The sequence below is a fragment of the Thermothelomyces thermophilus genome, chromosome 7 (genome assembly GCF_000226095.1).
Source record: "Thermothelomyces thermophilus ATCC 42464 chromosome 7, complete sequence".
Lineage (NCBI taxonomy): Eukaryota > Fungi > Ascomycota > Sordariomycetes > Sordariales > Chaetomiaceae > Thermothelomyces > Thermothelomyces thermophilus.
The window spans coordinates 695,659-707,831 of NC_016478.1; positions in this window are offsets into that span (position 1 = coordinate 695,659).

The following is a 12,173-nucleotide window of genomic DNA, read 5'->3' on the forward strand; positions in this document are numbered from 1 at the left end:
CTATCTTAACCCACTACTCTAGTTACAGTGCTCCGCATTCGTTAATAGAGAGAACAGCTATCGGCGGTTTAGCTTGTTCCTCCTGTCATAACGTCGGTGTCGTTATGCCACTTCTTCTAGAGTCTGTAGTGGTCTGCCTACTACTGTCTGTCTCTTGTAGTAGATCTATAGGACATGCCTTCCCTTGAACATTGTCTGCTTGTAATCCTTATATGCTCCTTATCTCGCTAGTCAAATATAACTCTGTTCGGGGTTATAGGTAGCTACCATTCTTCTAGCTAATGTCTAGGTTATAATCTTTATACTATAGTAATCCTAATATTATGTCTTTATCGTTGCCTATATCTATAATACTAAATACGACTATTATAGTTTTCCCTACTATAGTAATATTAATTAGTTTAGTCTCCTTATATATCTATTACGTCAGAAATGGCCCTTTAACTATACTATACTTCTACTTTATTCTCTAGGGTATCTATAGCTAATTTATAAGCATCGGCAAAATCAGGTTTATCTCTGCTCTACTATCTACTAGTACAAGCATTTTATACTATCTCTATTATACCATTATCTATAGTTACTTATCTTGCCACTATTATCTAAAGATTATAGCGATTTCCCATGTTTCTACCAGGAGGTCTCAATATAGTGGTTTCTTATGCTAGTTCCTCCTATACTACGCTACCACTTGCTGCTATTCGGGCGTTAATAGTTTTTGGGCCCCTTAAAGGGCCCTGACCTGTTTCCTAGGTCAGTACTAACCTCTTTAGTTATTTAGCTAATAGCGGCTTCGTTGATTATGCTCATTTCTATAAGCCATTAAGTGCTAGTAGCTTCCTACCATTAGGTCCGTTCTACTTTCCGTCGTACGTACTATAGCTTCATCTAAAGCTCCTAGATCCACGATTTCTTTTCATCCGCGTGGTAGAGGCAGTCGTTACTTCGGCACGAGTTCTATATATCTCGTCCTATTCTATAGTACCTAAGCCAGGCTCGTTTTAGTATTACCGTAATGCCTTCTAGATCATGGGCTTCGATTTTCCAGAGCAATTCGGCTGCTCTGTTTCCTACATTATAGACCCATTCCACAGGGCGGAGGCTTCTGTCCTCATTTCCTTATCGGGTCGGCTAGTAATTGTTTTCGAATTTGTTATGAAAGTAGTACCGGCATTCGTATAATATACATTAGAACTAGGGCACTTGTATATATGCCTTGTATCGCGGGTATAGTCGCGTGGTGTTGCCTAGAAGGTATTGGAATTCTTTTCTAAATCCTTCCCACTATATATATACTATAGGTACTCTAATGCTAAGGTAGGAGTGTTTCCTCTAGTAGTTTTCCTATATACGTTTGTCTCTTCTATGGTTTGTATATATAAACTAGTACTCTAGATTCCATACGTCGTAGCTAAGTTACTAATCGTTAAAATACTTGGTATAGCTATTAGGCCTATTATATATTATAGGCTATTCCCCTTTGATAGTTTCCACGATACATCGGAGTTCCCTTATCTTGTCCCTTATTTCATCGCTCTACTAGGTAAGTCGAATCAAGCGTCTATCCCGTTTGCGTAGTTCCGTATTAAGCCGGAAAACTTCGTTATGGTACTATTCGATTTGTTCCTAGAGGAATAGAACATTAGGTCTAGGTCTTTCGATTCCTTAGGTGTCGGTCGTCTACGATCTATCCTACCTCTATATAACTATAAAACCCTGCTGCCTCAGGGCTAGGAGAATCGAAATTAGTAGTATATACTCTCCTACCGTGTCCTATTCGGCAAGACCTGTTTCTAGGTCTATGGTAACTAGTTCGGAGTACGGTGCTTGTTTGTCTTTACCGTCGCCGTCGTGTCCGAGATTATCTATATCGCTATCCCTATCTTTGTAGCTCGTGGCCGCTACTTTGATAATATCTTTAGTAGTTTCGTCAATAGCTGTAATTTCCTTTTTAGGGACTAGTTTCTAGTCTTTCTTCGGGCTTTAATATTCTCGTTTATAGTGTCCTTTCTTTCTATAGTTATAGTAGGTAACGTTAGACTTGTCTTTGGCTGTCTTTTTCTTATCTTGCTTTTATACTATATCTATATCTATAGCTTTAGGATATATCCTATATAATGTACTAACGTATACTTGTTTTTTCTTATTGTTAGCCTTGACTATAGTTCTATTTATCTAACCTCGTTTCTATTACTCTCGTATATAGAGTCGATCATTAATTCTAATAGCCTATATAATATATTTATCTAGAGTCTTAGGCCGGTTATACTTATATAGTTTATCTTTAACCTTCTCCTTTAAGCCGTTATAGAATAGTTACATTAACGCCTTATTATTAAGCTAAGACTTAAGTATATCCTATCTAAACTATATAGTATAAGAGGCTATTAACTTAGTCCATTAGAGATTAGTAAGTCTTTCTTATATATAAATCTTCTCGTCTTTATCGCTAAAAACCTTCTAAAGCTCTTCTTCAAACTAGTTATAGAATCGAAAGACTACCTATATAAACGCGTCTTAGTTGTCTTTGTCTTCCTTAATAAGATAGTCATTCCATATAGGCTTAAACTATCTAAGTGCCTTACCCTCTAGTCTCGTAGCTATATAGAGAACTTTGGCTTTATCGTCCGGAAACTTGTCGTCATTAAGCCAGAAGTAAGATCAGAGGTTTGTTAGGAATCCTATAAGATCTTCCTTAGTTCCTCTATATTTGCCAGGTAGTTCGATCTTGATATGGCTCGCTTTGGTGCCTTCGAGTGCCTTGATTTTAGTATAGGCCTCGTTAACTAGCTTCTACAAGTGCTTTTTACCATTTTCGAGTTCCTTAATCTGAGCTTAAGCAACCTTATCTCTCTAGTCCAACTCCTAGATCCGTTACTAGAGTTAACCAAGCTAGGTAAGCAGCTGTTTGGCTATAACGTTAGTAGCTATATTGATATTAAGGTCGAAATCACCTCCGTTCTAAGCCATGACAGAATAAAGGGAGTGATAGCAACATGTAACAAACCTAACTTAGACTTCTTCTAAAAGGGTTTAGACGGAGGTAAACTAAGCAGGATAAGCGTACAGGTCGTCTAAGGGATTTAGTAAAGCTAAAGGGTTTATAATAACACTAGAGTTGTCTCCTATAATAGCTAGTGATGCTTAGTATAAGTACTTGTGATTATAGGTTAGGTTGCTATCACTAGTGAACTCCTAGAGTCTACTATAACGAGTGACTAGCTAGCTATATATATATAATTATCTGTCCTTCTTTAATAGTTATTACTAGTACCATTTCTCCTTTTACTCTGTGATTCCGTGTTGTTGACGGTGATATGTTATTATTACTAGTGAAGACCTTAGTCTTGGTAGTGATAATCTTCTAATTGGTCTGTCAAGTGATTGGCTGTCGGAATGTCCCGTGTCCTGGCTGCAGCCTGCCGGGCCGTCTATGTATTTATCCGTGACACGAAGGTAGATTGAGCAAGATAAGCAAGCAGGTCGTCTAAGGGATTTAGTAAAGCTAAAGGGTTTATAATAATACTAGAGTTGTCTCTTATAGTAATTAGCAATACTTAGTATAAGTATTGTAATTATAAGTTACTATTACTAGTAAACTCTTAGAGTCTACTATAACGAGTGACTATCTATATATATATATAATCCTAGGATTACTAGTAGTTATAGTAATCCTCTATACTAGCTTACCTAGCTTATATCGTAAGCTAGTGATCCTCTGCTAGGATTATTTCTTACTAAGTGTGATCCTGTCCTAATTAGTCTATCATTCCTTTGGCTTGATTAGCCCGTTCGTGCTAGTGGCTTAGGTCGGCATCTATATATATATTTCTGTAATACGATGCCTTCCCTCTGAGGCTTTTGACCTAAAAGCCCTCTTTAGGTTGTTTTAAATAGCGCTAACATCCTTTTCTATATATACCTTGTAAGTTTTTCCTTTTTCCGTACTATTAGTGGCTAATAAGATAGCAGATTATATCTCTAAGCGCCGATCTTCGAAATCCTAATAGCACGCCGCGCTTGCTTCTTTTATTGATTTTTCTAGCATAGACGTTATACTGTATTTATAGTAATTTAAGCGGAACTTGGCTTATCATATAGCGTTAGGCTCTTCTCGCTATAGCAAGTACGTGCGTTAGGGTCGTTCTTACGATAGTTCTGACGTAGCGTCTGCTTGTTCGTAGCCTAGTTTATTACCTTGATGTTCGTAGCTAACCTTTCATAGTAACGAAGATTATATCTAAACAAAAACGTATAGAATAAGAAGAGGCCGATACTAAAGAGGCCCTTTTCGTTCTTTAGACTTAACTTTAGACGGCTATTGGCCGATTAGCTTGTCTTTATCACTAGAAACGTTTCTTAAAGGAGTAGGGTTCTAAGCTGTTTCATCGAGATATATAGTCTCTAGAGGAAATAGAAGTAGAAGAATAGAGGGTACGGGATTCCGAGGCACGCGTTATTAGTGACGTATAGTCCTAGGGTACTAACGTCCTGTTTGACTAGTCTTCTTTAGGCTTAGATTTGTTAGAGGCTGACTTAGCCGTTTCATCCGAGCTAGTGCCTACGGTCGATCTAGGTTCTGCCGGTAGAACTGTTCTAGTTTCTTAGGGTAGTTTAAGTTCTTAACGGGTTTCTATAAGTTGTCTTCTAGTCCGAAATCAAGCCATTTGACTAGGTACTATAGTTCCCTATTAATAATACGTAAATCTAGAATTTCTTTGATGTCCTATTCTTCCTCTTCGTCCTTTGCTTCGATATATATAGCAACCTTAGCGTTCTTTGGTGCTAGTTCGAGAAGTAAAATATGAAAAATATCTATCTATAGTTATATAGATAACGGTAATAATAGTTAGTAGTTAGATGTCAAAATTCGTTCTTTAATAATAAAGGGTCTGACCTTTTTAAAGTCTAGCTTTATACTTAGTCGTTTGGTTCATAAGTTTCGTATAATTAGGTAGACTTTATCTCTCCTCTCTAGGTAAGGTCCCTTAAGCTTATATTTATCGTAGTAATTTTTTATTCTAGTCCTAATAAACTCGAGTTCCTTTTTAAGCTTCTTATATAGTATATATATTTATTCTACTTTAACTACTACTCTTGGCATTATGACCTCTAGTTCTTGCTTAAGGTCTGCTTTATATCTATAGTTCGTAAAGAATAGTATAACTTTAGTCATTTCTATTAGTATTATATTGTAAGCAAGTTATACTATTGGTAATAGTATAACCTAGTCGTCTTACTAGTAGTTAATATAAGAATGGAGATACTGCTTGACAACTTGGTTTAGTTGCTCTATTTGTCCGTTAGTCTATAGGTAATATGCTATTAATAGCTTACTATTGACGCCTAATCGTTATATTAATGCTTACTAGAACTTTAATACAAACTTAGTGTCTCTATTGGTAATCTATTCTTATAGCTGAGCATATACTAATATAACTTGTCGATAGATTATATCTGCTAACTATTCTACCATCTAGGACTTCTTATAGGGAAAGAAGTATATCTATTTAGTTAGGCAATCTACTATAGTAAGAATACTATTATAGGTTACTCCTATAGCTATATCCTTAGATTCTAGCAGCTTTATAATAAAGTCTATTATAACTAAACTCTATGGTTTATCAGCTATTAGCAGTAGCTAAAGTAGCCTATATAGCTTATATCGTACCATTTTGCTTCGATTATAAATGTCGTAGTTCCATACGACTTCCTTAACTTATACTATTAACTATAGAAAGTTATAGTGTTTCCTAATTTGTACGATAGTCTTCGTAACTCCTTTATATCCTCCGAGTTTTGACTTGTAGAGTTCTCGAATCATTCGTAGCTATTAATCCCCGTCGTAGATATATGCTTTGCCTCGGTACTAGAGTTTCCTATCTCTTTCTTCTACTCCGTTAGGTACTATTAGTCCGGGTGCTACTTAATACTATGTCTCGTTAATCCTTTCTTCTCGAAAGATTACGTAATACTCTAGGAACGAGTCAAGTAGATCATCTTCTATAGGTGTCTACGTTTCGTGATATAGTGTTCTGTCTATTTGTTCCTTGAATAACGGTAGTGTTGTTTCTATTTATCCTTCTATATGATCTGTTTATTGGTTTAAGATGTCTGCTTGTACGTTTTCTTTACCCTTCTTATAGCAGATCTTAAAGTTAAATTCTACGAAGAATTCTACCTATTGTATTTGTCGTCTGTTAAGCTCCTTTATCATTATAAAGTATTATAAGTTCTTATAATCTATATATACTTATACTAGTTTAATTGTACTACTAAGGTATAGTCGTTATTTCTTAAAAGCTTTGATAATTATAAGTAGTTCCTTGTTATAGATTAGATAATTAAGATATAGTCTATCGAGCTTCTTTAAAAAGAAGGCTATAGGATATAGCTTCCCTTATTTGTCTTATCATCCTAATTATCCTCCGATAGCGTAGTCTAAAGCGTCCGTTTCTACCTTAAATAGTTTCTTAGGGTCTAGTAATACTAGTACTAAATCTTTAGTAATGGCGTCGCGGATTTACATAAATGCTTACTTATATTGTTCTTCCTATTAGAATTTAGTATTCTTCTTAGTAAGTTTGTATAAAGGTTATACAATTACTCTAAAGTTCCTAATAAACATTTGGTAGAAGTTCGTAAATCCGATAAAGCTTTATACTTCTATAACTAACGTTAGTTATAGCTAATTCTTGATAGCTTTAACCTTTAAAGGTTCTATCCGAATTTATCCTAGGGATATTTTGTATCCTAGAAATACCATTTTCCTAACGTAGAATTTGCTCTTTTCCTTATTAACTAATAGTTTATACGTATGTAGCGTGTCTAGCACTGCTTTTACGTACTTCTAGTGTTTGTCTATCGTCTTAGAGAAGATAAGTATATCGTTAAGATAATATACCGCAAATTTGTCAAGAAAGGGGCAGATAGCTTGATCAATTAGGGCTTAGAATGTTACTAGCGTGTTTGTAAGTCCGAATAGCATAACAAGGTACTTGTAGTAGCTATAGGGTATCCTAAAGGCCGTTTTCCACTCGTTGCCTTCTTTGATCTATATATAGTCATAGGCCGATGGCAAGTCAAGACGTATAAAATATTAGGCTCCTACTAACTAATCTTAGAGCTATAAGATTAGTAGTAACGGGTATTAGTTTTTCATAGTCTATTTGTTAAGTTACCAATAGTCGATATATAACTATAGCTTTCTATCTTTCTTAGGTATAAATAGAATTAGGTAGCCTACTAGCGATATTAATAGGCAGATATATCCTCTTCAAAGGTTCTCCTCTAAATATCGCTTAAGTTCTTCGTTCTATATCTAGCTTATATAATAGATCTTAAAGAACTTTAGTCATGCTCCTTCCTTAAGCTTAATCTTATAATCCTATAAGCCGTATTCTAGTAGTCCTTCTAGATGCTTTAGTTCGAATGCTAGGTATCTTTTATATTCTTTCGGTACTTCCCTAGTCTTGTCTCGTTTCTTGGTTTTCTAATAGTATACAAACTTGGTTCCGTCTATAGCGATACTAGCGATTTCTCCTATCTCAACCTACTACTCTAATTATAGTGCTCCGTATTCGTTAACGGAGAGAATAGCTATTGGCGGTTTAGCTTGTTCCTCCTATCGTAATATCGATATCGTCATACCGCCTCTTCTAGAGTCTATAGTAGTCTGCCTATTACTATCTGTCTCTTGTAGTAGATCTATAGGATATACCTTCCCTTAAGCATTGTCTACTCGCGATCCTTATATGCTCCCTATTTTGCTAGTTAAATACGACTCCGTTTAGGGTTACAAGTAGCTACCATTCTTCTAGCTAATGTCTAGGTTATAATCTTCATGCCATAGTAACCCTAATATTATATCTTTATTATTACCTATATCTACAATGCTAAATACGATTACTATAGTCTTCCCTACTATAGTGATATCGATCGGTTCGGTCTCCCTATATACCTATTACGTCGGAAATAGCCCTTTAACTATACCATGCTTCCGCTTCATTCTCTAGGATATCCGTAGCTAATTTACAAGCGTCGGCGAAATCAGGTTTATCTCTGCTCTACTATCCACTAGTACGAGTATTTTGTGCTATTTCCATTATACTATTATCTATAGTTACTATCTTACCGCTGTCGTCTAAAGATTATAGCGATTTCCTATATTTCGGCTAGGAAGTCTTAATATAGTAGTCTCTTACGCTAGTTCCTCCTATACTACACTACTACTTATCGCTATATAGGCGTTAATGGTTCCTAGGCCCCTCGAAGGGCCCTAACCCGTTTCCTAGGTTAGTACTAACCTCTTCGGTTGTTTAGCTAATAGCTACTTTATTAATCATGCTCATTTCTATAAGCTATTAGGTGCTTATAGCTTCCTACTATTAAGTCCGTTCTGCTTTTCATCATATATACTATAGCTTTATCTAGAGCTCCCGAATTTGTAATTTTTTTTGTCTATATAATAGAGGTAGTCATTACTTTAGCACGAGTCCTATATATCTTATCCTATTCTATAGTACCTAGGCTAGGCTTGTCTTAGAGCTATCGTAATGCCTTCTAGATTACGGGCTTCGATCTTCTAAAGCAATTCGGCTGCTCTATTTCCTATATTATAGACCTATTCTATGGGGTATAAGCTTCTATCCTTATTTCCTTATTAGGTCGGCTAGTAATTATTTTCGAATTTGTTATAGAAGTAATATCGGCATTTGTATACTATATACTAGAACTAAGGCACTTACGTATATACCTCGTATCGAGGATATAGTTATATAGCGTTACCTAGGAAGTATTAGAATTCTTTCCTAAATCCTTCCTATTATATATAGACTATAGGTACCTTAATACTAAGGTAAGAATGTTTCTTCTAGTAGCTTTCCTATATATGCTTGTCTTTTCTATAGTTTATATATATATATTAGTATTCTAGGTTCTATATATCATTACTAAGTTACTAATCGTTAAGGTACTCGGTATAGCTATTAGGCCTATTATATATTATAGGCTATTCTTCTTTAATAGTTTCTACAATATGTTAGAGTTCCCTTATCTCGTCCCTTATCTTATCGCTCTACTAGGCAAGTTAAATTAAGCGTCCATCCTATTTATATAGTTCTATATTAAGCTAGAAAACTTCATTATAGTACCATTCGATTCGTTCCTAGAGGAATAGAATATTAGGTCTAGGTCTTTCGATTCCTTAGGTATCGGTTGTCTACGATCTATCCCACCTCTATATAACCGTGAAACCCTACTACCTCAAGGCTAAGAGAATCGAAATTAGCGGTATATACTCTCCTACCATGTCCTATTCGGCAAGACCTATCTCTAGGTCTATAGTGACTAGTTCGGAGTACAGTGCTTATTCGTCTTTACCGTTGCCATTATATCTAAGACTATCCGTGTTACTGCCCCTATCCTTATAGCTTGTAGCCGCTACTTCGATAACATCCTTAGTGGTTTTGTCGATAGCTATAATTTCCTTTCTAGGGACTATCTTCTACTCTTTCTTCGGGCTTCGACATTCTCGCTTATAGTGCTCTTTTTTTCTATAGTTATAGTAGGTAATATTGGACTTATCTTTGGTCGTCTTCTTCTGGTCCTATTTCTATGCTATATCTATATCTATAGCTCTAGGGTATATCCTATATAAGGTACTAACATATATTTGCTTTTTCTTATTATTAGCCTTAACTATAGTTCCGTTTATTTAACCTTGTTTCTATTACTCTTATATATAAAGTTAATTATCGATTCTAATAGCCTATATAATATATTTATCTAGAGTCTTAGGTTAATTATACTTATATAACTTATCTTTAATCTTTTCCTTTAGGCTATTATAGAATAGTTATATTAATATCTTATTATTAAGCTAAGACTTAAGTATATCCTATCTAAACTATATAGCGTAAGAGGCTACTAACTTAGTCTATTAGAGATTAATAAGTCTTTCTTATATATAAATCTTCTTATCTTTGTCATTAAAAACCTTCTAAAGCTCTTCTTTAAAATAGTCGTAAGATCGAAAGACTACTTATATAAATATATCTTAGTCGTCTTTATCTTCCTTAGTAAGATAGTCATTCTATATAGGCTCGAACTATCTAAGTACCTTGCCCTCTAGTCTTATAGCTATATAGAGGACTTTGGCTTTATTATCTAGAAACTTGTCGTTATTAAGCTAGAAGTAAGATCAGAGGTTTATTAGAAATCCTACAAGGTCTTCCTTAGTTCCTCTATATTTACCAGGTAGTTCGATCTTAATACGGCTTACTTTAATGCCCTTAAAGGCCTTAATTTTAGTATAGGCCTTATTAACTAATTTCTACAAGTGCTTTTTACCGTTCTCGAGTTCCTTAATTCGAGCTTAAGCAGCCTTATCTCTCTAGTCTAACTCCTAAATTTGCTAATAAAGTTAACTAAGCTAGGTAAGCAGCTATTTAGCTATAACATTAATAGCTATATCGATATCAAGGTCAAAGTTACCTCTATTCTAAACTATAATAGAACAAAGGGAGTGATAGTAATATATAACAAACCTAACTTAGACTCTTTCTAAAAGGGTTTAGACAAAGGTAGATTGAGCGAGACAAGTAAGCAGGTCGTCTAAGGGATTCGGTAAAGCTAAAGGGTTTATAATAACACTAGAGTTATCTCTTATAGTAATTAGCAATACTTAATATAAGTACTATAATTATAAGTTACTATTACTAGTAAACTCTTAGAGTCCACCGTAACAAGTGACTATCTATATATATATATAATCCTAGGATCACTAGCAGTCGTAGTGATCCTCTATACTGGCTTACCTGGCTCATGTCGTAAGCTAGTGATCCTTTGCTGGGATCATTTCTTGCTAAGTGTGATCCTGTCCTGATTAGTCTATCATTCCTTTGGCTTGATTGGCCTGTTCGTGCCAATGGCTCAGGTTGGCATCTACATGTATATTTCCGTGATATATAGCTACTTATGCCTAGGTAGGGCAAGGGGTAGCCTTAAGGGCTTCTTTAAGCCCCTTTTTAACTTCCTTAGCTATAAGTTCCTATGGGTTTAGAACTAGGCCTATAATAGTAGTTATAAGGCCCTATAAGAGCCTATTAGCAAGGTCCTATACCTTGCCTTATTTAGGGCTTAGTATAAGGTTAACTAATTATACTATAAGACCCCTTAACTCTTTAATATCTAGAGTAAGGTAAGCTAGTAATAGGCCCCCCTTTAATTAGTTTAAAGCTATAGGCCTCCCTACTTAGTAGCTTAGCGTTAGGCCTTAAATTAACGTTACGTTTAGGGGCGCTAGGTGGTCTGTATGGTGAAAATTTTGATAGTTATATAAGGTTCGGTCGGTTTACGGTCAGGTCCGGCTTCTACGCTCGCGATGCCTGTCGTACAGCTGTAACGGCTCGCGTGCGGTTGAAAGTGGTACCGTTGGATAGCGTTTTTCGAGAGCTTTCTAGCGATGGTAGTTTCGCGTGTTTTGGTGGGGTATTCGCAAAGATGTAAGAGAAGCTTCACTTATCCTGTCAAGGTTTTTTTGAATTATATATTAAGCTCCCTTGATTTCTAGCTTGGGCCTTATTTAAAGGGGGTATATAAGCTTAAAAACTGCAAAAGAGAACTTGGCATTTGGTAGCTATAGTAAATAGGCAGGGTAGGGACAACCGACCCTAACCGACTTTTGACAGCATTACTGTGCAAGTCATTCTATTGTACTACCGCTGCAAGTACATACCTACTAAGTAGTGAGGTAATCAAGCCGCTTCGTCATTCAAGTTTGGCAAGCTGTCACCTTCTAAGAGGATATAGTACCAGGTACTTGCAATCTAGATTCCCGCTGCCCCCCTTTCCCGTTTACTTTTAGCGATGGGAGTCTTGTTTGCTCCAAGGACCGATAACCGGGCGAGCGGGGTCGATATCGCCCGAAAAGAGCGCGGCTGGGTAGGTATGTACATAGTTTCGTGTGTGACACTTCCACATAGCCGGCCATCTTGGTAGAATTTGATATGTACATATATCACAAACAGTCAATCTCGGGCGACATGGCATTAGGCCCTGAGCGACGCGCCCTGCTGTTTACGATAACATCATCTATTCGCTGCAGGAGCCTACTACCATCTCACTGTCTCTCACGGGGCCATTCTTCCCCGCCAAAAGAAGCGACTTTCTTC